This window comes from Aedes albopictus, chromosome 2, assembly GCF_035046485.1.
Source record: "Aedes albopictus strain Foshan chromosome 2, AalbF5, whole genome shotgun sequence".
Lineage (NCBI taxonomy): Eukaryota > Metazoa > Arthropoda > Insecta > Diptera > Culicidae > Aedes > Aedes albopictus.
This window is the reverse complement of record NC_085137.1, coordinates 445,988,198-446,016,188: the sequence shown is the minus strand read 5'-3', so window position 1 is coordinate 446,016,188 and position 27,991 is coordinate 445,988,198. Positions and strand designations below refer to the sequence as shown.

Sequence of the window (27,991 nt, the reverse complement as noted above, 5' to 3'; positions counted from 1 at the left end):
TGAGGGGTGACCCCAAACTTTTGGTCGATGACATCAAGGATTAATTTACTTAATAACTTTTTTTCTAGATTTTTTAGCTAAGTTCTGTAAAAAGCACTTGAAAGCTAATAGAAAATGGGACATATTACCGCTCTCATCTTAAAATTTGGTCGACCCAACTTCCAGCGACACTGCCGTAAGTTTATATTCATTTTTTAGAAATTTGGCAACTTTGGGTTAAGTTTACATACAAAATTTTTTGAAAAAGTTTCTATTAAATCATGTTTAAAGTTTCTTTGACTTATTATCTTTTGAATGAAACCTAGGGTTTTGAAATCGGATGCAAATTGGCGGAAATATGGGCCTAAAAAAATGACATGTTTTTGAGGGGGTGACCCCAAACTTTTGAACGGGGGTGTACGTCCAAAATAGGTAGCATAAAATCACTGTTCTTTCCTGGGATGTAATATCTCTAATTCTTTCACTCTTATCTAAGAATCTACATTTGGAAACTTTCTTCACCTCTAGACAGAGCAAGACCATGGCGAAGCCGGTTCGCCGGCTTACCAAGCTCCACACTTTCTCTTCCATCTCGAGGTGTGAAAAACCATATCTCTCCGACTGACTGGGACAACAAAGTTTCGCCTGCCGTCGTCGTTGTCGACGTCGTCGCTAATTAATGCTAATGATTTATATAATGAAGTAATTGTATGCCTAATTAGGCGCGCACAATTAGGATGCGAACCGAGCAAGCACTGAGCGCTGGCAGGTCCTGCCTGAGTCAGCATCTAGGTAGTAGCTCCAGCAAGCAGCAGTCGTCGTCCAAAGTGGATCTCACGTGGCTCTGCGGAACAATCAGGTCAGGAAACGGACTTTCGTAAGAGTGCTTTTTGTCGGGAGTCCTCCGGGGTTTAGTCTGGGATTAGGAGTTGTAACTTCCCTGTGAGTTCGTTAGAAGAAAACTAGAAAGATTATGATTTATGATTGCTGGATTTGTCTCTTCGCGGTGATTTATTCATGACGCGGAAAATATTTCATTATTCTTAAATTCTTAAATTTGAGGACTTTTGTGTGCTACGAACCTTCAACTAAATTTAATTCAATTTAATTTTAACCAGCCCCGGCAGCACCGGTAAGCAATTGAGTGGAATGTTTCAAATGCAATTCGACCCGCTAAAATGCCGGGAAATTCAATTATCGGCACCAAAGCGTTCCGGGAAATATTACGACCGGATCGTCGTCGTACGTAACTCTATCGACTACTAGGTATACTCCCTTTGATAAATTGCTTGGTGTTTTAATTTTGTTTTCACAATTCATTGCGAAGGTGCCCATAAAATTGCGGGATGTGCGTAACATACCTTTGAGTGAGTCACATTTCATAATGTAAATTAAGCATACATCAAGTGTATTTTTTTCTATAATTTGTTCTCACTACCAGGAAATTTTGTCCAATTGTGGACAGGAATTCCGTGAAATGGATGTACATGTCAACGCCTTATTTACTTCTGTGGTTTATGTGGGTGGGTGGTATTAAGCTGGAATAGGAAGCTCAATTAGATTTATGCACACTTTTCCGAAGCATTACAATTTAAATAAATTGGCTTTCATAAGGCAATTGATTTTAATTCTGGGTCAATGTAGCACGGGATGATTGCAATTTAGTGACATCAATCTACAACCACTGTTACACTGCTATGTTTAGCTGTAATTTTTTTTTTTTTTTTTTTTTGAAACAAGGCATTCAACGACTAATGTAGAGAAGCATTTAAAAACAGGTCCTTACAGCAAACACTGAAAGTTATGTTTTTGGCTGAAACTTCAACCATTTCACTAAAATTCCTCAAAGATTGTTTGTGAATCTAGGGAACTTTAGCATCGCAGGAAAATTCTACCAGCACCAAATTGTGTCACCATCGACTTGAGCGACTACCATGTTCAAGTTATACACTACAGTAATTTGTTGATAAAGATCTGCAACCGTTGAGTATTTTCCACTGATGCACACCACGTTTCACTGGCATACAGCAGCACATATTTCATGTGGTTTTTAAGAAATTCTTCTGAATTTTTCATCAGATATGTTTTGAGTTCCTCGAGAGGTTCAGGTATTTATATATATGGCTCTTTCCAGGATTTTCTACGGGAACCTCAGGCTCAGGCATTTCTTAAGATTTTTTTTTTCCAGGAAATTCTCAAGAAATTCTTCTAGATGTTCTACCAGGGTACTTCGCAGAAGTTCCTCAGAAACCTTTTTGGGAGGAATTGAGACGTTTCTGCAGGGATTATTTTGCAGGGCCCTCCAGCAATCCCTTCAAAGTTTCTTCCAGAAATTCCTTCAGAAATTACTTCAGGGTTTATCTGTCTTGACGTTTCTCGAGGAATATCTCCAGCAATTCTTCTTGGTATTACTGAGGAGTATTATCCAGTTTTTCGGGTGCTCCCTCAGAGATTCCTTCAAAAATTCAATATCTTTATACATTTTTCAGATGTTCTTCAATAATTCATTCAAATTGGTTTTAAACTACTGCTAGATTTCCTCCAAAAGTGTCTTCTAGGAATGAATTCAGAAATTTCAGGAATTTTTGTTCACTAATACGTTTAGACATATTTCAAAAAAATATTTTAAAAATTTCTCCATAAATATCCTTACGAGCTCTTTCAGGGTTTGCTTCCGAACATTTTGATGGAGTTCCTTAAGAATTTTTAGTTTACAAAAATTCTTTTAACAACTTCTCCATACAATCCTTAAGAGTTCTTTCAGGTTTTGCTCAGAATATTCTAATGGAGTCCCTTAAGAATTTTATTTAGAGATTAATTCCGGAATTCCTCTAGTACCTTTATCTGCAATTTCCGCATGAATTGCTGTAGATTTTTCTAAAAAATTTCTTTCGGGCATTTTCCGAGGTTTATGTATTTTGATAATTCATCAAGAGTGGTCTTAAGAAATCCCTTTTAAGATCTTCTCGGAAACTCTTCCAGGACTTTTTCCTTGAATTCATCAAAAACTTTCTCATAAATCTTTTCTTGCAATTTCTCCCGAGCCATCTCAAGGAGTTCCTCCAGCATTAACTTTGGGAACCCCACCAAAGATTACAAAGTGACGTATTTCACGTTCTAAGGAATCAATGATGCAATTTTAGAAAGAATCCATAGAAGGTTCTCTATAGAAATTTTTTGGTGAATTTAAGAATCTCTGGAGCAATTTCTGAAGAAGGCACCGGTAGAATTTCTAAAGCTAACTTTGAAGAAACTTCTCGATGAATCCCTGGAACAATATTTAAACCCTCTAATACCCAAATTTTTGATTTTTATCTAAATACCATTTTTTATCATCTAAAATCGACGTGTATTATTGACGTGTACACCAAGACTTCTATTTACGTAACTGAAAAGAGTTTATTTGATTATTGGATTTCAAGGTTACAGGGCGGTTTAACCAGGGTGAGTACATAGTTATGAAAAGTCACTGTGAAATGCGGGGTTCCAGAGAGTAGGGGTCTTTCAAGAAAGTTTCAGGGGAGTTTAAAGGGGTTCATGGCGATTTCGGGAGGTTTCAGCTGGGTTCTTGAGCGCTTCAGGGGCTTCCAGGAGATCTTCAAAAGGTTTAAGAGGCGTTTCAAGAGGTTTCGAAGGGCTTCAGGGGCTTTCAGGCGGGATTCATGAGTGCTTCAGAGTGGGTGCAGAAAGGCTTCAAGGTGTTTAAAGACGTTTCATGGTATTTCAGAAGGGTTATCGGAAGTCTAGGAGCGTTCATTACAGCCCCTCATTTAGGGGGGTTACAAAGGGTTTTCTAAGTATTTCAATGCATTTCAGAGGGCTTCAAAGGTCTACAGGACGCATCAGGAGACTTTAGTAGAGTTTTAGGGAACATGAGGGTCCCAAGAGGAAGGGTTTCGAGGCAAATGTATTTTTCGAATTTTGTATAAAATATGTTTAAGAATTTTGTAAAAAAAAATAGATTTTTAAATTTTATACCAAAGGGCACCTTTTCCCAAGCCTCAAGAATAGTTTTTCGGATTTAGAATATAGAATTATCTCAATATCGCTAAGAAGCCAATTCATTTGGAAATTTCCTAAGTAATTTGATTTGAAATTTCTTCAGTTTTTTAAACAGTTACTTTCATGTTTTATTTAGAATTCCCTCGGTAGTTCGTTTGGAAGTCCCTTCATTTAATTTGTTTCATAATTTTCGGAAAACATCTTTGTAAAACGAACAGATATCTTTTTTTAAGAATTTCTTAAACAATTTTCTAGGAGATTTTTTAGGCAAATATTTTGAAAGTTTATTCTGTAATTCGTTTTAAAAATCGTGCAGCAATTTTTTATTTTTTATTCTTAGAATTTCCTTTGAAAAATGATTGATAATTACTTCGGCAATTCCTTTTACAATTCTTTTGACGATTCCTTTGGAAATCTCTCCGGCTATTCTTTTGGAGTTTACTAAATAAATGAGTTTTCATATTCAAAATTATTTCGGATATGACTTTACGGATTTCTTCTCCAATTCCTTTGCAAATTGCTTCGGCTGTTTGTTTAGGAATTTCATTTGTTATTTACACGGAGATTCCAGTAACTATTTTTGAATTTCGGTTGGTAATAGTTTTGCATTTCCTATCCAAATTCCTTTGGAATTCCCTTCGGTGGCATATTTGGGAATTCCTTCGCTAATTTTCAACAGTCCCCTCCCCTCTCGTAGCCTATTTTCCCATACCTAATAAATGGATAGCGTAGCAATTTCAGGGACTCCCGTTCCTTCTGAAATGCTACGTCGTTTATGGACGGTCCCTTATTTTTTTTAGAAATTCCTTAGCTAATCTCTTTTCAGTATTTTTTATTTCCATTTATTTTATCTGTTTTTGGAGTTTTTGGAAATTTCTCAGTTATTTTCGGTGATTCCCTTGGTTGTATGTGGACATTTTTTTATTACTGTACAAACTGGGTCTAAGGGTCTTAGATTTTCAAGTTTTTTTTTTTCCACTGGCAGCCCTCATGGATATATGAACGAAAAAAATTTGAGAAAAACTCAGGATCGCCTATTTTCTCGGAAAACCCAGATGGATTTTTTTGTTTTCCCCTGACACTACTTTGAAAAATCATAACTCAAGAATGAAGCATCGTAGAAACAAAGCTTTTTTTAGAAAATGAAAGCAAATTTCCTCAGGAATCAAAAAAAAATATTGACTGGAAAAAGTTTTCCGCAAAATTTTTCAAAGTAGAGAAAATTTGTAAAGAAAGCCGGAAAAATTATGCCTAAACTCGTGGAAAATTTTCGAAAAAATATTTTTGAGAAGGTAATTTCATAAGCTTTGATCGCTGAAATTTTTGGAATGCACTTAATTTTCGTTCCTGAGTTGTGGTAAATGTTGTAAAAATTGCGGCCCAAACCCGTACAGTAATAAAAAAAAATCCCTATGTCTGAAAATTCGCTTGGTAAATTACTTAAGAAATTTTCACCGAAAATTTATTCAATTTTTTTTTTTTAATTCTATCGACAGTTTATTCGCGGATTTCTCATGAAATTGTATGGAAATTTTCTCAGTAATTAATTTTGAAATTCCTTCGGTAATTTTCGGTAATTTTCCTAGTCTTCTGTAGATCCTACTGCATTTTTTTTTCCTCTCACAACATAATTGCTTCAAAAGTTTTTTTTCAAGAATTTTTCAGATGTTTCTTCAGAACTTCGTTGAAGAGTTGCCGCGGGAATTGTTTCCAGATTTCTTCCGAGAACTGTCTAAGAGTTTTTTCCCAGAATTAATTCTGAATTCCTTCGGTATTTTTTCAGGGTTTCCTCCGCAAATTCTTCAATATAACAGAATTCCTTCAAGAATGCAAGTCTTCAAAATTCCACTGAAAGCTCTTCTTGTGGAACCTATAATAGTTTTTCATAAAATTCTTCTAGGACTCATAAATTATACAAGCAGTAGCTTTAGATATTTCTCCAAAAGTTCCCTCGCGAGTTTTTTCAGGAGTGGGTCGATGTATTCTTTTAAATTCCTTTATTTTCGAAGTTGCTTCGCGTGATTTTCCAGGATTTTCTTCTGGAATTCTTTCAAGAGAGCCTTCAAGATTTTTTTTCAGAAATGCCGCCTAAAATTCCTTCAAACATGTCTTCAGAAAATTTTCCAGGAAATCCTCTGAAAACTCCTTTTATAGTTTCGCAACTTATTCCAGTTCAACAATTCCAAAATTTCCTCCCTCAAAATATCCTCATGGAGTTCCAGACAAAGTTTATCTTAAGAGAATTCCACCAAGGTTCCACTTAAAAATGCAGATTTATTTAGAGTTCTTCCTAACATTCTGCCACAAACTTCTTCAGAAATTCTTTCCAGAATTCTTTCGTGACTAATTCCGGGTAAAACTTCTGGAGAAATTCTCTCTTCTGGCGGAAAATTTAAAGAAACTTCCAGTGGAGCTTTTTGAACTACTAGAGTATTCACTGTTGAACTCCTTGGTAATGTTTCAACATTTTCTGTGTAACAACTGCATGTATATCCGGAGGCTTAGTGTCTATGGTAGAAAAATATTATTTGAATAAATCAGCCACTAAATGAAAGCTGAGGATCTCACCTTTCACTTGATGCCAAGAGCGTAATATTCTATCCAGAATTATTTTCCCATATAAATTTACGGTGTACTCAAAAATGGGTATTTCTTGAAAATTTCCCTCCAAGTGTTGCACTTAGAAAAAATCCGGAATTTGTTCAGAGTTCTTTCTGAAGTTCTGTAACAAAATTCTACTGAAATTCTATCTAGGGTTCCCTCGAGGTAAATTCCTGCCAAAACTCCTTTGCGGTCGACCTTCTGTGGAGGATTTTTTTTTCTGGCGGAAATTCTAAAGGAGTTTTTAGTAGAACTCCTCGGGCTACTAGAGGAAATCACAGTAAAACTTCTAGATAATTCCCCGGTGGAAATGCTTGAGATGTTCTTCGGGTTTCCGGTGCAACTACTAACTATCTACTGGATGTATTTCCGGAGGAACTCTTGAAGGAGTTCAAAAATGAACTTCTCAAGGGATTCACGAAATTCCAGAAGTTCATGCTCGCCCATCGAAACCTTTAGAAAAATGTCTAGAAAAAAAACTCTTGGAGAATTTTCCGGAAGAACTCTGAAGAATTCCCGGTGGAGGACCTTGAGAAATTTACGGTGAAACTTCCGTAAAATCCACATTGAATGAAGTTTCAGTACGTTCGAAACTGCTTCGGATAAAACGGATCCGGAATTTCGAACTTGAAAATATCGCCAGAAGCATGCGGAATGAGGCCTAAATGAGGCCTATTCTAAAAATTGACAGTAAAAAAAAGGGCTCCGCTGAAAATCACATAAGAACAACATAAGTCCTGTTCAACGACGTAGGTTGAACTTGCAAGAAGTTGCTGCATTCCGCTCTTACCCGTTTGATGACAAATGGGTAAGAGCAAGATGCAGCAACTTCGAGCAATTTCAACCTGCATCATTGAACAGGACTATAGTGTTCCTCAGGGATGCCATGACAACAGTTTTCAACTATATGTCAGACTTTTCACAGGAACACCAAGGATGGGAACACTCACTTGCAAATAGTTACACTCACTTGCTATTTTCTCAACATAGAAGCAATCGAAAAACAATATATGGACGACTTTTGCCTTGTGGTTTTATCTAAAAGTTTGCCGAATAGAGTTGGGGTCGCACACGTCTTAACAGAGCTGTAAAAGCGACTCTCCACGAGGTGGAGAGTTGCCTTCGCAGATCTGTTACGACTACGGTATGCGTGTACGACTCCTACTCTTTTCGGCAAACTTTTAGATAAAATCACAAGGCAAAAGTCGTTTATATATTGTTTTTCGATTGCTTCTATGTTGAGAAAATAGCAAGTGAGTGTAACTATTTGCAAGTGAGTGTTCCCATCCTTGGTGTTCCTGTGAAAAGTCTGACATATAGTTGAAAACTGTTGTCATGGCAAATTATGATATCTCAAATTGTTGTCGTTTAGCTCGTCTTAATATTTAACTTAAACATCTAACATTATTTCTGTGATGGCAAGTTGAAGATAATTCCTGCTAATGATAATAACAAAATAATAAATGTTTTTGCTGGAACCACCGTTCAATATAGAATTTTTGGTTGATATCAAAACATGATTATAATAAGATAACTGCAGTGATGTTATATCCTCAGAAAAGTTATACATGACTTGAGTTTGAGTATCAAAATAACTTAAAACCGCTTCTGCTTGTAGCAGAATCTATCGGGTGCCATGCTGCAGCATGATTTACGCATGATTCAGCATGATTCCTCGTACCTGACGGTGCTCTCGGCTGCGTCATTGATGGCTGCTTCAACTGTTCTTCAGCATTCCTTAAAAAGTGCATCATCGAGCTCGTTCAAGCCTGGCAACGCTGCTTCGAGATTCTGCACGTTTGCAATGGTTACTTCAGTCGTTCTACATAGGTCGTACCGAGGTAGCCATCTATAGCTTACATTATCAATTAGTTTCGGGTCCATTTTTACCGTCACCATGTAGAGGTCAAAATCAATATTAGCGCTACGATAGCGCTACAAATCTCACGAAACGCCAACGCTTTTCTAGTATCAAACAGGCTTTTAGATTTCCAATTCAAGAACGATATCCTATCCATCAATATTCAGCACTTAAGTATTACTCATCGATATGGTACATTACTTTTTATTGCATAAATATCATAGGAGGGACTGTTCAGAGCGGTCTTGTGAGTTTCAGATTCCATACATTTCTGGAAACTGGAGCCCTCCGGAACCACCCTACCCTCAGTAATGCGGCATACTTTTGCAACAGGCAGTCATTGTTATGCTCTCGAGAGCCTCCATATCTATATAAATAATGCATAAATATTTTCCCATAAATATGTGATGGAGCCTCCATCCACCACCGTCCGTGTTGTCGTCACTCGTTGTAATAAACGTACCACATCTTACATGGAACAAAGGAAAACTACACTTATGTCAGTGCGGGATGGTTGGTCGGTCGGTTGACGATGACGACAACGATAAAGGCAAGACAGACGTGATAGCGACGATGATAATGGAAAATGGAATGGGATTCTTGTCGGTCGGCATTGCGTGTTGCATAATTTCGAGACCCGTAAACAAAAACAACACTGCTCCCCCTCCCACGCACACGCGCGCGCGCCTCCGTGCCATTGTGTCATTGTTGAGTACGCTGGCCTCATTCCGATGTGCCGCCATTTAGATCCATTGTGATAAGTGTTATTATAGGACTTTTTTTTTCTTGGGTCAGTCGGACATGGTGGAAGTGTAACCGTACACGAGGAAATTCGAATTTCGAATGAATTCACGCGTGTTGCCGCTTTAACCCCGACCTCCGACAACTCATTTTAAATATGATGGAATTTCGTCTATTTTCATCGGATTTGTTTGAATCCGCCCATAATCGATCATAAATTAGTGCAAGTTTATTGCACTCAAGTGGAATCGTTCCGGAGATATTCCGGGCTGTACTGGAATCGGGGGTGCCAAAATAGACTAGAGATTATTTCCATAAGTTATAGCTCAAGATTATAAGAGTTCCAGAGAAAAAAAAATCTCAATAAATAAACCTTGACTTGGTTAAAAGTTAATGTAACTGACAGGTTTACGTTGAATAATAAATTACAATTACAATTACAACTATTTTATTCTAGACTTTAATCTAGAATTTTAGCCATAATAATCAATTTTTTTTTCTTGAGAATTACAAGAAATTTGGCCAAGTATTTCTCCAAGAGCACCACTTCAGTTTTATCATATAATTTTACCAAATAACAAACTTCAAGAATTCCTCAAGGGATTTCATAAAAATAATTTCCTTTGTGAACTGTCCCATGGACGTTAGCGGGATTCTGATAGTAACTGTTCCAGGGTTTGTTCCAAGAAATGCTTCAGGAGTTCCTCTCACGGTTCATTTCATTCAGCAATTTTTACAAATACTACTGCAAGGATGTATCGCCGAATTCTTCCTGTAATTTTCCGATAGCGTCGTTCAGCGATTAGTGCGAGAATTACTCTGTACATTCCTAGGGAAATTTTTCCATGGGGTATCTTTAGAGATTCCTCCAGTGATTGTTCCTGTGCCCTTTTCGACGATTCCTTCAGAAATTTTTTCAAGGATTCCCATATAAATTTGACCAGAGATTTTTAAAGATATTTGCGCAAGTATTATATTTTTGAGATTTCTTCAGGATTTTCTACATGTATTCTATACATTATTCGAAGTATATCTGTTGGGATTCCTTTATGGAATTCTCTCAGAAAATTTTACTAGAGATGATTGAAAAAATAATCCACGAATTCTTTAAATTTTGTACTTAAAATCCTTTATGAGTCCATCCAAGGATTCTTCCAATAATTTGTCCAGAAATTACTGCAGACATGGATTCTTTCAGACTCTTTCCAGGCATCCCTACAGAGAGTTATCCAGGAGTTCCTTAAAATAGCTCTCCTGGGATTTCCTAATAAATTCCTCATGGAATTGTTTCCGGGATTCCTCAGAGGGGTTTCTCCATGTATTCCTTCTGTGATACTTTCAGGAACTCCTGAGGTTATTATAAAAATTCCTTCAAGGATTCCTTCAGAAACTTTTGTTGAGTTTTCTTCTGAAATTCCTCCAGTAATTCTTTCAAAAACTCCTTCAATAACACTAGTTTACAAAATAAAACGAAAGTCATGAACTTCTGTCAACGATCAAAATTTTTGAAGCATAATTTAGCGCTGATTTCGAAACCGTGCTTCGAAAAATTTTAAGTAGAACAGTTTTTGAGTTTTAGCTCAATATCGAGTTTTACAACTTTTTGAAATATGGAATTTAATAAAATTCAAATATCTTGCGTTTTGTTCAACCAATTTTAAATCTTTTTCCATAAATTAACGGCTAAGTATAACACCATTCGATCATCTGAATGCAGGTTTTGCGTCAGATTGATGAAATTCAAGATATTGGCGAGTTTTGTGGACGACCTCCCTTAATTTAAGCAAAATTTCCAAAAATTTATGAAGAAATGTATTTTTTTCAATAAGAAAAAAACAACTTAAAAATTCTTTCTCAACGTTTATTTGACATATCATATGTGGGTGAGTTACAGTAAAAAATTCAGCTCAATCGGAACATTGATTACGGAGAATGAGATGTGTGAAGTGAGCGACTTTGCTTAAAAATAGAACAAAAATCGATTTCAAATCATCAACCTTGTATGGAAAGTCGATAAAATTTCCGCTCTACTGTAATTTTTTTCCTTCGCGTTTTCGAACTCAGGGCACGATTCTACACCAAAAACGATCATCAGCTTACCGAGTTCAAAAATGCTGTAAACTAGTGTAATCAATCCAAGACTTTCTCCAGGAATTGTTTAGGGATTACATTAGGAATTCCTCTTGGGATTGCATCCCGGATTCCTCCTGAGGTCTCCCCGGAGAATCCTTCAGGAACTGCTACAATGATTTCTCCAGGTGTTCCACCACGTACTCATTTTTAAGATTCCTTCAGGATTTCCCCGGAAATTCTTTCTGCGATTTTTTCAATAATTCCTCCAGGAATTTTATCAGAAATTCTCCCTAGGGATCCCTAGGGGTTCTTTGTCTAGAGATTCCTCCAGGAATTTGTCAAGGAAATCCTCCAGAGATTGCTTCGGGAGTTATTTCCCTGAGGGATTCAAGGGTTCAAGGATTCCAGGGATTCAAGCATTCCTCCAGATATTTCTCCACGAATTTCTCCAGGTATTCCTCCAGGAATTTCTCCAGAGATTCCTCCAGGAATTCATCCAGGGATTCCTCCAGGAATTCTTCAAGGAATTTCTACATGCATTTCTTCAGATATTTTTCTATGCCTTGTTCCACAAAGAATTATCCAGGAATTTCCCAAGGGACTCCTCAGGAAATCCTTCGAGAATTCCATCAGGAATTATCCCAGGAATTCTTTCATGAATTTATCCAGGAACTCCTTCAGAATATCTACAGCAACTTCTCCAGGATTCTCTCCAGGAAATCCTCCAGCGATTCCAGCAGAAATTCCTCCAGGGATTTCCCCAAGAATTTCTCCACATATTCTTTCAGAAATTTCTCCAGGATTTTTTTCAGGGATTCCTCCAGGAATTCGCCTAAGCATTTTTCCCGGATTTCATCTAGGAATTATTCAACAGACTCCTCCAGGAATTCCTCCAAGAATTCCTCCAGGAATTTTTCCAGAAAATTCTTCACGTATTCCTCCAGGAACCCCTCCAGGATTTCCTTCAGAAATTCCTAAAGTAATTCTTCCAGGAATTCCCCCAGAAATCTGTCCAGGAATTTTTCCAGGAATTTCACCAGGAATTCGACCATGAAATTTTCCAGCGATTCCTGAAGATATTCATCGAGAAATTTCTTCTCCAAGAATTCCTCCACGGATTGATCCATGGATTCCCCTTGGGATTTCGTCTGTGATTTTTGCCTGGGACATCTCCAGAATTGCTTCAGGGATTCCTCTAGAAATGCCTCCAGAAATTCACCTAGAAATTATTTCAGGAATTTATCCAGCAATTGGGTTTTTAAATTAACAAAATATCAATGATTTTATATTTTTAAATGATAGAGCACCTTTTTCTGAGCCACTATGATTTTTTTCAGATTTTTAGAACTTTATTTTGATACCTAAAATTAATTTCAAAGAGATTTTTTCAAATCACCTTTTGACAGCTGGGCAACTGTTTGACAGCTCCGCCCAGTACAAAATCCAACGAGGGGTGATTCATCAAATCGCTCCCATACAAACTTCGGATTGATTTTTAAATAGGTTCCCGGGCACCAAAATTCATGAAAATTTGGATTTCGGCTCAGTTTGGCATGTAGATTCAGAATATGGAATTATCTCAACACCGTTAAAGAAGCCAATTCCTCCAGGAACATCTCCACGAATTTCTCCAGGAATTCCACCAGAAATTACTCCAAGAATTCCTCCAGCTATCTCCTCTAAGAATTTCTCCAGGAATTTCTTTAGCAATTTCTTTCAAAATTTCTCCTGGGATTCCTTCCAAAACTCTTATAGGAGTTCCTCCAGTAATTCTTCCCAGCATTCCTCCTGAAATTAGTGCAGGGGTTCCTCCAGGAATTCTTCCAGGAATTTCAACAGGAATTCGTCCAGGAGTTTTGACAGGAATTCCTCCGGGTATTCCTTCAGAAATTCTTCCAGGGATTCCTCCAGGAGTTCTTTCAGGATTTGCACCAGGAATTTTGACAGGGATTCCGCCAGGTATGTGTTCTGAAGTTCTTCCATGCTTCCCTCCAGGATTTCCTCCAGAGATTTCTCCAGCAATTATTCCAGGGATTCCTCCATTATATTCTCCAGGAATTTCTTAAAGAATTCGTTCAGGGGTTACTCTTGAAATCCCTCCAGGCAGTCCTCCATAAATTCCTCTAGGAATTATTTAAGGAATTCCTCACGAGATATCTTCCAAAATTTCTTTAGGGATTCCTCCCAGAATTTCTCTATGAGTTTCACTAGGCATTCCTGCAGGAATTCCTACAGGAATTTCTCCAGAAGTTCATCCAGGAATTCCTCCAGGAGTTTCCTCAGGGATTGCTCCGGGAATACTTCGAAGGATCGATTCAGAAAGTCCTCTAGTGATTCCTCCAGAAATTCAGCTCAGGATCTCTTCAGAAAAATTTCAGGAATTTCATCAGAAATTTCAGAAATTATTCCATTATCTTTACCAAGAAAGCACCAAAAAAAATCGGAGAATAGGAGGTCGCCTAACGATTTCATCGATATATCATTGTTGCGGTCAATGCACACCTAATTTTTTAGTGTTTTGAAAAGCATAGACTCTCAGGTTTCTAATGGTGAGTTCGGGTTTGAAATCGGTGATTGCGAACACACCGAAAATCACGATTTAATGATAAAATTCAAAACGGCGACCAAATCCAAGATGACCGCCAAAAAAATTTCAACTTCAAATGAAAGGTTTATACTTTCCCTTGATAGAAACGAGAAGTTTTGTATATGTTACAACAATAAATTTTGAGATATTTTGCGATAAATTAGGGGCAATTTGATGAAAAATCATCATTTTTGTCATCTTGTCAGCCCCTTGCCAAGCGAGGGGTCCATCAATTTAACCCAACCAAAGTGGTTTTCATCCTTTTTTATCATATTCTAGCGAATAAGCAACAGAAATTTGAAATCCCAGACTATATGTAAATGGCGGCCTGGTTTCAGCAAGAATTACTCACTTATACTTTTGTTTTTATTGGAACGAGTTTTGTTAGAATTTTTGTTATTTCAACTACTAACGGTACATGTTTTATAACATGTTTTTTAACGTGAGAAAAGCTTATTCTCCGTATCCACTGGTGCATGATCCGTGTGCATTGTCTAGTGTTAAGTTTCATACACAGTAAATAATTTTGTAATATCCAGGCGCGTAATTTCTGGTGATGTATTCATTTTCGAGCGTAATCTCACTCGGTTACATCGATTTCCAACAATTATCACACTTACCATGCACACCCTGGTTGGCACCGGAAAGTATCAACAAACCCATTCCAGCAGATATCACCTTCCTTCTAACTCGGTGAAATAGCTGAGAGGTAAGGGATATGCCTCTCAATCAACGGATCAGTGTACGAATCCATGCCAATATTTTACTTATATATGATTCATCTAAAGATCCGGTTCTAGCGATTGCTAGACCCACTCTCAAGCTGCGGCGGCTAATTTGTTGCATGAAAATGATGTACACTACCCGCCATAAATATGGAATCGCATCGCCTAGTATTGCAACACCCCAGTTGAATATTGCAGCACCCCCAGAAAGTTTGGCATCACCTAAAGACTTCATCACTTTCTGAACTGTATCTCAAAAACCGTATCCCCTGCATAGTTTAGACCTTCAGCAAAGTTGATCAGAGGACCTATGGCTATCAAATGGCGGTAAGTTTAGTGCGTAATTCCGCCGCTAGGTGGCGCCAGTGTGCATTTAAAAGGAAGTACTTCGACATGGGTTATCTCATGATTCTGACCACCTAGAATGTTCGTGTCTTCAGCATATTTAATCAGACGATCTATGACTATCAAATGGTGGTAAGTTTAGTGCGTAATTCCGCCGCTATGTGGCGCCAGTGTGCATTTAAAAGGAAGTACTTCGACATGGGTTATCTCATGATTCTGACCACCTAGAAAGTTCGTGTCTTCGGCAAAGTTGATCAGACGGTCTATGGCTATCAAATGGCGGTAAGTTTAGTGCGTAATTCCGCCGCTAGGTGGCGCCAGTGTGCATTTAAAACGAAGTACTTCGACATGGGTTATCTCATGATTCTGACCACCTAGAATGTTCGTGTCTTCAGCATATTTAATCAGACGATCTATGACTATCAAATGGTGGTAAGTTTAGTGCGTAATTCCGCCGCTATGTGGCGCCAGTGTGCATTTAAAAGGAAGTACTTCGACATGGGTTATCTCATGATTCTGACCACCTAGAAAGTTCGTGTCTTCGGCAAAGTTGACCAGACGGTCTATGGCTATCAAATGGCGGTAAGTTTAGTGCGTAATTTCGCCGCTATGTGGCGCCAGTGTGCATTTAAAACGAAGTATTTTGACATGGGTTATCTCATGATTCTGACCACCTAGAAAGTTCTTGCCTTCGGCAAAGTTGGTCAGCTGGTCTATGGCTATCAAATGGTGGTAAATATAGTGTGTAATTCCGCCGCTATGTGACGCCCGTGTGCATTTAAAACGAAGTATTTTGACATGGTTTATCTCATAATTCTGACCACCTAGAATGTTCGTGTCTTCGGCAATGTTGATCAGACTGTCTATGGCTACCAAATGGTAGTAAGTTTAATGCGTCATTCCGCCGCTATGTGGCGCCAGTGTGCTTTTAAAACAAAGTACTTTGACATGGTTTGTCTCATGATTCTGATTACCTAGGCCATACGTCGCAGTTTGTCACACCGCCGGTTTTTATTTTTCGCGACGGTGATCAGTGCACAAACAAAATTAATGTTGCATTCCTTCAAGGGTTCCTCTTGAAATTCTTTCGGGGATTTCTCCTGATACGCTGTCGCGGATTTCTCTTAAAATTCCTTCGGGGCTTCCTCCTGGAATTTCTTTGATGATTTCTTTTAGAATTCCCACGGAGATTCCTCCTTGATTTCCTCCAGGGATTCCTCATAGAATTCCTCCAGGAGTCCTCCTAGTGTTTCTTCGGAGATTTATTCTGAAATTCCTAATGGGTTTCCTCTTCCCCCTGGGATGTCTCCTGTAATTTCTTCGGAGTTTTCTCTTGAAATTTCTTCAGGATATCCTCCTGGAATTCCGTCGAAGTATTCATTCTGGACTTCCTTCAGGGATTCCTTCGGAGATTTCTCCTTGAATTATTTCGGAGGTTTCTTTTGGAATTCCTTCGGGGTCTCCTTGTAGAGTTCTTTCGGGGATTTCTCCTGGAATTATTTCGGAGATTCCTCCTGACATTCCGTCGGGGATTCCCCCTGGAATTTCTACGGGAACTCCTCCAGCAATTACTTTGGAGGATTTTCCTGGATTTCCTTTGGAGTTTCCTCTTGGGATTTCTGTTGTGATTCCTCTTCGAATTTCTTCGGAGATTGCTCCAAAAATTTTTCATTGAATTCCTCCGGGGATTCCACCTAGAATTCCTTCAGGATTTCCTTCTGGAATTCCTTGGGGAATTTCCTCTGAAATTCATTCGGGGATTCCTCTTGGAATTCCTTCGGTGATTTCTCTAGAATTCCCTCAAGGATTGCTCCTGGAACTGTTTCAGAGGATATTTTTCGTTGATCCGTTATTGAAATCCTTTGGAGATTCTTACCCAAATTCCCTTGGAAGTTCCCACTGGAGTCCAGCTGGAATTTCGTTGTGGATAATTGCTGGAATTCCTTTGCAGGATTATTTTCGGAATTTGCTCATGAAATTCCTGCGGGGATTCCTCCTGAAATGCCTTTGGGGATTCTTCCTAAAATTCCTTCGAAGATTCCTTTTCAATTTTATCCACGGATTCCTCATGAAATTTATTCGAGGATTCTTCTAATTTTTTTTCGATGGTTCCTCCTAGAAGTCTTTTGAAGAATCCATCACGAATTACGTTGAAAAATTCTTTCTGGAATTTCTTTGGGGATTCCTCCTGGACTTCCTTCATGGATTCCTCCTGAAATTCTTTCGGGGATTCCTTTTGATATTCCGTCGTGGATTCCACCGGGAATTCCTTCGGGGTACCCTCTTAGAGTTCCTTCGGGGATTTGCCTTGGAATTCCTTCGTGGATTTCTGCTGGACTTCCTTCAAAGTTTCCTCTTGATATTTCTTCGGGTATTCCTCCTGATATTCCGTCGAGGATTCCTCCTAAAATTAACACGGAAACTCCTCCTGGAATAACTTTGAAGATTCCTCTTGGAATTCCTACGGCGATTCCTTTTTTATTTATTTTTTCGGTGATTCCTCCTGGAATTCCTTAAATTCTTCATGGAATTCCACCTGGAATTCCTTCAGGGTTTCCTTCTTGAACTTATTCGGTGGTTTCTCCAAGAATTCCTTCGGAAATTCTTTCTAGAATTCGTGGATTCTTCCTAGAGTTCCTTCAAGGATTTTTTCGGGAATTCCTTCTGACTTAAAAAACCTTTGAGGATTCCGCTCGAAATTCCTTCGAAGATTTCTTCCGAAGTTCTTTCGGTGGCTGCTCCTGAGATTTCTGCATAAATTTCTCCTGCAATTTCTTGGGAGATTCCTTCGAAGATTTTTTCTAGAATTCCTGCGGGGATTCCTCTTAGAATTCCTTCGGGGATTCCTACTGGAATTCTCTCAGGGATTTCTCTTGGAATTCCTCCAGAAATACCTCTAAGGTAATTTTCATTGATTCCTCTTAGAATTCCTTTGGTGACTCTTATTCTAATATTCTTCTAAACTCCCACTTGAATTCTTTTGAGGTTTTCTGCTGGAAAAACTTTCGAAATTTCTCCTGGATATTTTTTGTTGATTCCTCCTAGAAATCCTTGCTTAAAGGATTCCTTCTCGAATTTCCTTAGAAATTCCCGCTGGAATTCCTTCGAGGATTTCTGCTGTAAATCCCTTAGGATTTCGTCTTGAATTTATTTATGGAATCCTCCTGGATTTCCTTCTGAAATTCCTCGAAAATTTCAATCATGGATTCCTTTACAAGTTTCTGCAGGGATCGCTCTCAAAGACAGACTCTTGAACCACCAGAGATTTCTGCAGTCGTTCCTTCAGGATTTCATACAGTAGTTCCTGCAGAGATAAGCCCAGAATTTTCTTCATGGATTTCACCAGTTTCTTTCAAGGTTCCTCCTGGAATTCCTTCTGAGATTCCTCCCTGAAGAAACGAGATTCCTTCCCTCTAAATAAATGAAACAAAAACTGTAGCAAAATCTCTATTGTATTGCCTTCAATTGCAATGCAGTATTGCAACATGAACTACACTAAGGATGCGGCTAATGTCACAATAGGTCTAATCACTGGTCGCAGCGATGGATCTGAACAGGACTTACAAAAGGTATTCATTCAATCAATAGTTTATGTCATCGATTGTCATGAAGTAGCTCAGACTACAAATTCTAGAACGTAATGATAACTTGTTTGCTTTGTCAATGTAACATTATGGTCAAATTTTGGACACGCCAATTCACGCCGCCGAAAGCTGCCACCAGCGTGAAGCCGCCGCCGCCGGCCAAAAATGGCCCTCACGCTGCCGCCGAGCAAAATATAGTCGGCGCACAGGTAGGTCTAGGTGGTCAGAATCATGAGATAAACCATGTCAAAGTATTTCATTTTTTATGCACACTGGCGACACATAGCGGCGGAATTACGCACTAAACTTACCACCATTTGATAGCCATAGACCTTATGATCAACATTGCTGAAGACACGAACATTCTAGGTGGTCAGAATCATGAGATAAACCATGTCAAAGTACTTCATTGTAAATGCACACTGGTGCCACATAGCGGCGGAATTACGCACTAAAATTACCACCATTTGATAGCCATAACCCTTCTGATCAACATTGCTGAAGACACGAACATTCTAGGTGGTCAGAATCATGAGATAAACCATGTCAAAGTACTTCATTGTAAATGCACACTGGTGCCACATAGCGGCGGAATTACGCACTAAAATTACCACCATTTGATAGCCATAACCCTTCTGATCAACATTGCTGAAGACACGAACATTCTAGGTGGTCAGAATCTTGAGATAAACCATGTCAAAGTACTTCATTGTAAATGCACACTAGCGCCACATAGCGGTGGAATTACGCACTAAACTTACCACCATTTGATAGCCATAACCCTTCTGATCAACATTGCTGAAGACACGAACATTCTAGGTGGTCAGAATCATGAGATAAACCATGTTAAAGTACTTCATTGTAAATGCACACTAGCGCCACATAGTGGCGGAATTACGTACCAAACATTTCACCATTTGAAGGTCATAAACCTGCTGAACAACTTTGCCGAAGGTCTAAACTTTGCAGAGGATACGGTTTTTGAGATAAAGTTTAGTAAAAAATAAGGTTTTCAGGTGATGCCAAACTTTTTGGGGTGCTGCAATATTCAATTGGGGTGTTGCAATACTAGAAGATGCGATTCCATATTTATGGCGGGTAGTGTAATTGTTTACATCACTTTTACGACGCGACTGATGTGCAGCGAAAATGATGTGATATCACAAGATTTTTTTTGCTGTGTACAGTCTGCACAGCCGCTGGCTGAAGACGGTGTCCGTGTCTTTTAAAAATGATTGTAACAAAATAACACAACTTGTAATATCCCATGTAGTCGGGCAACGACCAAACTACACTTAGAAGTTGCGCTGATCGATTTGCTACATCTTCCTCGTTGTGGCGATGTTGGGGTACATTTTTTAAAGATGTGTGAGTTCTTTCGGGCTATGTCTGTGGTCCCCATTTTGTAGATGAAGTTTCTGCCGTTGTATGCTATCGTTCCCGTTTGCAAAATACCACATTTTTTTGATATACTGATCATTCAAGGACATCACAATGTCCTCAAATAACAGTTTTGTTTTTGGTTTGTGCTTTCAGATGAGCCATTGAGCTGTTATCATACACAACAACAAAATTCTTGTGATATCACATCGTTTTCGCTGCACATCAGTCGCGTCGTGAAAGTGATGTACAAATTACATCCCTTCCACGCAGCAAATTAGCCGCCGCAGCTTAACAGAGGGTCTAGCAATCGCTAGAACCGGAACGATAGATGATTCATATATAAGTAAAATATTGGCATGGATTCGTACACTGATCCGTTGATTGAGAGACATGTCCCTCGCCTCTCGGCTATTCCACCGAGCTAGAAGATGGGTATTAAATATGATACTGTTTCTAGGTATCTGCTGGAATGAGTTTGTTGACACTTTCCGGTGGCAACTAGGTGTACATGGTGAGTGTGATAATTGTTGGAACTATGTAACCGAGTTAATTTACGTTCAAAATTGGATACGTCGCTAGAAATTACGCGACTGGATATTACAAAACTATTTACTGTGCAGCGTTGAAGAAAACACGTTTTAACGAAACCTTTATAGCTTTCGTAATTAGTACTATTTTTCATATTCTCAAGCTTATTTTACAAATTTAATATAGTACACTCAATCCTGAATTGCCTGTTCAGCACTTTTTTGACGAAAATAGAACAGCAGAATTTTTTCGGTAGCTTCGGTAATCGATTTTACTGAGGTTCAGTACACCAACTGTCAAAACCTGGTGCAAAAGGTAAACAACGCAGTATAGCTGTATACAGCTGTTCTATTTTCGTCAAACAATTACCGAACAAATGTGTGTATGACGTAAAACGAGAATTAAAAAAAAAAAATGACGAGAAAGGCACTATCACCACTAGGTGGATTAATCAGAGATTTATGTAGTTAGTTAATGATAATTTTTAAATAAACTTGTACGAGTTGATTCCGTGTTTGGTTTCCTCTTTTTTCATGTAAAAGCTCACTATTAGAAACAGCTGGTTTGTATAATAATGTCCCGATAGGAAGCAGACCCATCTGTTACATATGCCTCCAGAAATTGTTTCAATATTTTTGTCATTTTCTGCATCTTCTTTCTTTGGAAATTCTGAAAGAAATTCCCACAGAAACCGTCACAAATGGTGGTCAAATAATGAGTCGTGTTTGTTGCTACATTAGCGTCGTCGTTTTGTAAACGTTATCAACCCACCCTTGTACATTAGGAAGCAAGCCAAGGGAGACCAGACACTGCAATTTGCTGCCTACCCGATGACGAGTCATCAGCCAAAACACACCGACACCAACCATCTTCCACAACTCAGAGCCTCATCAGAACGATTGGACAAATGAGATCGGTTTGTCAACGCCATAAGCCCCTGGTGGGCATTTCTGGACCCGGAGATTGATGAAGAAATTCACTTCCCCCTCTCAAAGATTCGCCGAACCGGAAGCAAAACAAGAGTCGGTTAAAATCTCGTTTATCAAAGAGTGCAGTTCGGATCGGACCAGCCCCATCTTCATCTCCATTTGGAGAAAAGTATGTTGGTGGTTGCAGCTGGGTGGAGGCGGACGGGGGCATGATTCAGCAGTGAAACTGACATTGACAAATTGTGAACTTCTCCTGAGCTTGCACCAGCACGGATCGGATAGGTCGGTTCGGTACCTACATACCTAAGTACTTCAAAGCATATTCCAAGCAATCGCTCCGAGTGCGGGGCGGGCGTGTAGTAGCAGCATATCCGACGGAGGTAGACGCTTGTCAGTCGTCGTGTTTCGGGGGTGTGTGTACCGTACCGCTGGCTAGTCGAATTGCATGGCAAGTAAAACGTGTGTAATACTAGTATGGGAAGGCTTACACGACGACGGCATGCCGGAGAGCTTAACAGCTTTTTCTTTTTCAGTGGAAACTTCTGAAAGGCGGTAGCGCAACCGGGGCGCGGCGTATTGCTATCAGGGTGGTTCTACTGGTTGAAAAACTACTCGCTAGGACGAACGGTGAGTTCAAGGTCCACCTTCATAAAGTACCGGCCGGAAACACGGTCTGGGAAAATCTCGGCAACTAACACGATGTGTTTGGGCGCCTTACCTCTTCAACATACACCCACGCGTCAGCAAGCAGCGAGTTACACCGTTTAAACCATGTTAAAAGTTGGACGAGAAGCTTCTACTGCACTGGCCGTGTTCCGACGTTGCAAATGTGGGATAGGTAGTGCCTTCGTTTTTCATCCACTAAAACTGAAACGTAAGGCGCAGAAATTCTTCCGGATCTGTTCGCTCGGATGCCTCGCGCCAGCACCAGAGTAGGAACACCACATCCTACAAGTTCAGAATTCATGCGATGCACCTAGGTGGGGTAACATAAGGGGGCAGATTTTGGATATCATAGAAGATCCGTATGCTTTCCTTCACATTTTTTTCAACGAGTTCTTCCATTCGATACGATCACTTTCTATAGCCACACCTTTAGTTTTGAATATCTTAGCAACATCTACGATACAATCGATATGTAAACAATATTATCAATTAATTTTTTTTCTTCTATTACAAGTTTTGCCACAAAACCTTTAAACTGTTTAAGTGATTTCGAAGTGTAAGCTTGTACCAAAAACGTCACAAAACGAGACAGCTAAAGTTAGACAAAACATTTGACCAAAAACGTTAATATTTATTCTCCCCCTGAGGAAGACACTATCCCCGTGTCGAAACGTCGGGTCAATGACAAAGCTTGTTTTTTGAACTCTAAGACTGCGTAGCCGATAATCTATAGAGTCAAGATTACAGTCGATTTCCAACAGCAATAAGGATCAACTTTTTCATTAATTTATCCTTCTTCCAAACATAGGCTACACCAGTTTACAGCATTTTTGAACTCGGTAAGCTGATGATCATTTTTGGTACAGAATCATGCCCTGAGTTCGAAAACGCGAAAGAAAAAAATTACAGTAGAGCGGAAATTTTTTCGACTTTCCATACAAGGTTCATGGTTCGAAATCGATTTTTGTTCTATTTTTAAGTAAAGTCGCTCACTTCAAACATCTCATTCTCCGTAATCAATGCTCCGATTGAGCTGAAATTTTTACTGTAACTCGCCTACATATGATACGTCAAATAAACGTCGAAAAAGAATTTTTCAATTGTTTTTTTCTTATTGAGAAAAATACATTTCTTCAATTTTTTTTGGGAATTTTGCTAAAATTTAAGGAGATCGTCCCTAAAACAAGTCAATATCCTGAATTTCATCAATCTGACGCAAATACTGTATTCAGATGATCAAATGGTATTGTATTCAGCTTCAAATTAAAGGAAAAAGATTTAAACTTGGTTGAACAAAACGCAATATATTTTGGATTTTAGTAAATTACATATTTTGAAATGTTGTAAAACTCGATATTGAGGTAAAACTCAAAAACTGTTCTACTTCAAATTTTTTGAAGTTCGATTTCGAAATCAGCACTAAATTGTGCTTCAAAAATATTGGTCGTTGACAGAAGTTCACGACTTTCGTTTTATTTTGTAAACTAGTGCTATTATTTTCAGTTTAATTTAACGGGAAACAGTTCTTGCTCTCAAGGTTTTTTTTTTAATCGGTATTAACGAGATTTTTAGCCCTAGGCTAGTTCATCTCGGGACCCACGCTTTACTTCCCTTCCGAAGGAAAAACTCACATTTTGCGAGTTTGTCGGGAGTGGGATTCGATCCCAGGTCCTCGGCGTTATGGTCATTGGCGGAGCCACCACTTTCTTTTCTCTTAATCACTCTCCTAAACATGCACGAGAAAGAGAAAGATAGAAGAGGGGGCAGCTTGCCTCCTCTTCCATCCCGCTCTTTCTCGTGTATGTTTAGGAGAGTGAGTAAGAAAAAAGAAAAAACTGGCTCCGCCAATGGTTATGGTCAAGTGTTCTAACCATCACACCAGGTCCGCTCCCCTGCTCTCAAGGTTGATTTTGAGTAACTCTGAGCTGCTCATTTTGCGCAGCGGTACAGCTGTACAAAGCAACCAAAGGAATTATTTGTTTACGCGTTGAAAAATAAGCGTACGCCTGAACGTATCTTCATCAGCCCATCAGTGTAGGTATCCATGTTTTTTTTTTTGTTTTTTTTTTTTTTGATGAAATGTAGTCAAAGATAACTCTTAACACTTGTGAACAACTGCAAAAAGAGTGGTTGCAGTATGAAACAAAAATTAACTATTGGTCTGTCTCAAGAGCAAACTTATGTGTCTCTGACAGATTTTGGGCCGCTGAATCCGTATCCGGGCTCAGATTTAGTCCAACACGTCACAATTTTGAGCTACAGCTTCATTTATGGGGTAAAATATACGATTTTGGGCTTTTTTGACTGCATGCCAATAAACATGGAAATATTAATTGAAGTGTACCGTCTACCCCCGTTGGTTTGAACAACATTTCATGCAAACCAACGGGGTTCATTTTTTAGTTTGAACTTCTAGTAACCCTGTAGGTATCGAAAAACACACTGATGGTAACCCTTTTTGCTGTTTTGTTTTGATTCTGCATTCCGTTTCACTCCGTTCCATGAGCAGAATGACGTTTGAACCATTTTTAGTTTGAACGATGTGCAGATTACACAGCAAAAAAATATGAAAGTTAAACAGCACGTAAATTGAAGATCAACTGAAATTTGCAGCAGAAAAATGTAAATCACCAACATTTAACGTCAGCCGAGCAGCCCGCTGTAGACGTGTGCGCCGAAGCAGTTTTCACCGGCGGCGGCGTGTATAGTAATTTGAGGCAGCGGCGGCGGCGACGCCGGCGTCACGCCGTACGTCCTATTCGGCGGCGGCGGCGGCGGCGTAATCGGCGTGACCAAAATTTAAAAAAAAATTTTTAGTGAAGTGCAATTTAAAATCATCAAAAACGTCAATACAGAATAATGCAGTAACAAATTTTGAAAACGACGTATAATCAATGGTGCGGTGTAGCATTGATTACACTAGTTTACAAAATAAAACGAAAGTCGTGAACTACTGTCAACGATCAAAATTTTTGAAGCATAATTTGGCGCTGATTTCGAATCCGTGCTTCAAAAAATTTAAAGTAGAACAGTTTTTGAGTATTAGCTCAATATCGAGTTTTACAACTTTTTAAAATATAGAATTTAATAAAATTCGAATATCTTGCGTTTTGTTCAACCAATTTTAAATCTTTTCCCATAAATTAAAAGCTGAATAAAATACCATTCGATCATCTGAATACAGGTTTTGCGTCAGATTGATGAAATTCAAGATATTTGCGAGTTTTGGGGACGATCTCCTTAAATTTTAGCAAAATTTCCAAAAATATATGAAGAAATGTATTTTTTTCAATGAGAAAAAAACAATTTAAAAATTCTTTCTCAACGTTTATTTGACATATCATATGTAGGCGAATTACAGTAAAAAATTAGCTAAATCGGAGCATTGATTACGGAGACTAAGATGTGTGAAGTGAGCGACATTGCTAAAAAATAGAACAAAAATCGATTTCAAATCATCAACCTTGTATGGAAAGTCGAAAAAATTTCCGCTCTATTGTAATTTTTTTCCTTCGCGTTTTCGAATTCAGGGCATGATTCTACACCAAAAACGATCATCAACTTACCGAGTTCAAAAATGCTGTAAACTAGTGTTATACGTCGTTTTCAAAATTTGTTACTGAATTGGTTTCTTGTACCTAAATTACATTTTTTATCTATTTTGTGTGAAAGGTTTGAGCGTATGTAAATCAGAGGCACAGAGAAACAGGCGTAACATTTGGAACAAATTTCATTAAAAAACCCTAATTAATCCACCTAGCGGTGATGGCGCCTTCCTCGTGCCTTCGAAAACACATTTCAACAAAACTCAAGTGACATGTACATAGATGAATATCGCACTTTCATACGTTAAACAAAAATCCATTACATGGCACCAGAAATCATATCGTTTATGTAGCTTTGATGTTTGCGCCTATATGTCTTAAGGACATATATGAGCGAATCCAAAGATGGCAATGGCTGCCTTACTAAATACCGAAAGTACGGATCTCATCATCTAAACAACAAATAGAGCTGAAAAAGCAATGAGTAGCCTTGCTCACTCGTGATAAACATTGAGTAGCATTTTCGTTTTCGGGCGTTTTGTGGAAGACGAGATCGGTGCTCTCAAAAATGCGAGTCAAAAATGCACCTGGACGCTCTCCTATTTCACCATAACAAAAAGCCGCTATCTTGAACTTTGAGCCGCAATTTTGGATTTGAGTCAGCCATCTTGACTATTCTGGTCTTTATTTTTAGACTCCACATTTCTTCTCCATACCAGATACAGGTATTCTTCGATATAACGTACCCTCGATATAGCGTACCCTCGATATAGCGAATTCGATATAACGTACATTTTGCTTCGATATAACGTACAACATTGAAATTTTTAATTTTTCCCAGGAATAACCCTCAGATAAGCTACGAAATCACTTAAATCAATGTTATCTTGCAGTATTAATCTTATTACCTAGATTTAGCGCAAATTGGGGAAAAATTTAGTGTACGTTATATCGAAGCAAAATGTACGTTATATCGAAGCACAAAAAACAAAATTACTTTTTCGTCAAAACTCATGGTTTTCATTATTGGTTTTGTGAATTTCACCGAAATCATTATTTGGGGTTAATTTCACGTCGTAATCATCAATATTAGCATAAAAATATTAGTTTTCTCTGCTTCGATATAACGTACACTTCGATATAACGTACAAAGAGAAAACTTTTTTGTACGTTATATCGAAGAGTACCCATATTGCATGGATTTAGAGCCCAGAACTCCATTGAACAGCCACCATCTGGTCACCATTTTTTGGAGTCCACAATTCGTCCCTATATCAAATAAACCCATATGTCACGGATTTAGAGCTTAAAACGCCATTAAACATCCACCATCTTGAATTTGGAGCCGTCATCTTGGAGTTTGGGCCACCATTTTGCATATTGTGGTCGCTATTTTTGACTCCAGACATCTTTCCTATACAAAATACAAAATATACCCATATTACATGCAGTTAGGGTCTAAAACTGCTTTAAACAGCCACCGTCTTGAATTTGGAGTCGCCATTTTGGATTTTAGATCGCCCTCTTGGAAGTTGTGGTCGCCATTTTTGGACTCCGAATATCTTCCTTATATCAAATATCCAGCTTTTTACGCTAGTTTGCCATAAACTGTGAATCACCCCCTTATGACAAGTCTTGCCGACACTATAAATTCTATTATGGTCGAATCAAAGTAAGCTTTTTGATAATTAAATTTTCTATGTTGACAAATTGAAACGTCAAGATTTTTTTTCACTCCTTAGGAAACAGAAAAATTTTATTTTCATTTTTTTATGATCTTCAATTCATTTATAACTAATATTTTTACTTTTTAGGTCGATAAAAATGTTGTCTCCCTGCTGGTAGGAAATATGGGACCAAATATCAGATGTAAAAGTTTATAAGCGGCACTGTCATCCACCATCGAGGATGACAAGGAGAGACGTTAAGTGCGTTATTACTAGCTCCAAACTGTGTTCATATCTCAGTTTTGGCCTCGGTTTTGGCTGAATATGATCATTTTTTTTTTAATTTTTTGTGAATAAATGCCTGTGTCTGTCATCAATTTTAGCATGGCTTTCAGAGTCTCAGGGTGTTTTACTGAACAAGATCTAGCCCATTTACACAGAAACGACGTGAGGGCTGGATAATTCAAAATAGCTCCTCTCATCTGTAGTGTATATTCAGGGCCGGATCTAAGGGGGGGGGGGAGGGGGTGGGTGGGCAGAGCCCCGGGCCACCACATTTTAGGGGCTTCCACAAAAACCATTTCTGTTTGCTAAACATTAACAGTACTTTTCAAAAACAAAGAAAAACCTTTTTGTTCATTGCATTTGTACCTCCAAAAGGCGTTCACATCCGCTCTGGCCCCGGCCACCCACAATCCTGGGCCTGTGTATATTCCAAAATTTTTCCTTCTTAAAATTTGTGAACAGTAACAATCGAGTATAATATTGTTCGTGC

The 27,991-nt window shown here is 38.6% G+C and overlaps 1 protein-coding gene and 1 long non-coding RNA gene across 3 annotated transcripts in view; one reads left to right on the top strand and one right to left on the bottom strand.

The window, feature by feature from the left end:
• Positions 1-27,991, top strand: part of LOC109409987 (E3 ubiquitin-protein ligase CBL-B-B) — a 298,628-nt gene that overhangs the window by 173,433 nt on the left and 97,204 nt on the right. The gene's annotated exons all lie outside the window — the stretch shown is intronic.
• LOC134288577 (uncharacterized) lies at positions 455-27,698 on the bottom strand. Its single transcript, XR_009998032.1, has 2 exons — positions 9,629-27,698; positions 455-9,557 (listed from the first exon to the last, which is right to left on the bottom strand). It is a non-coding gene; the product is annotated as an uncharacterized LOC134288577 (long non-coding RNA).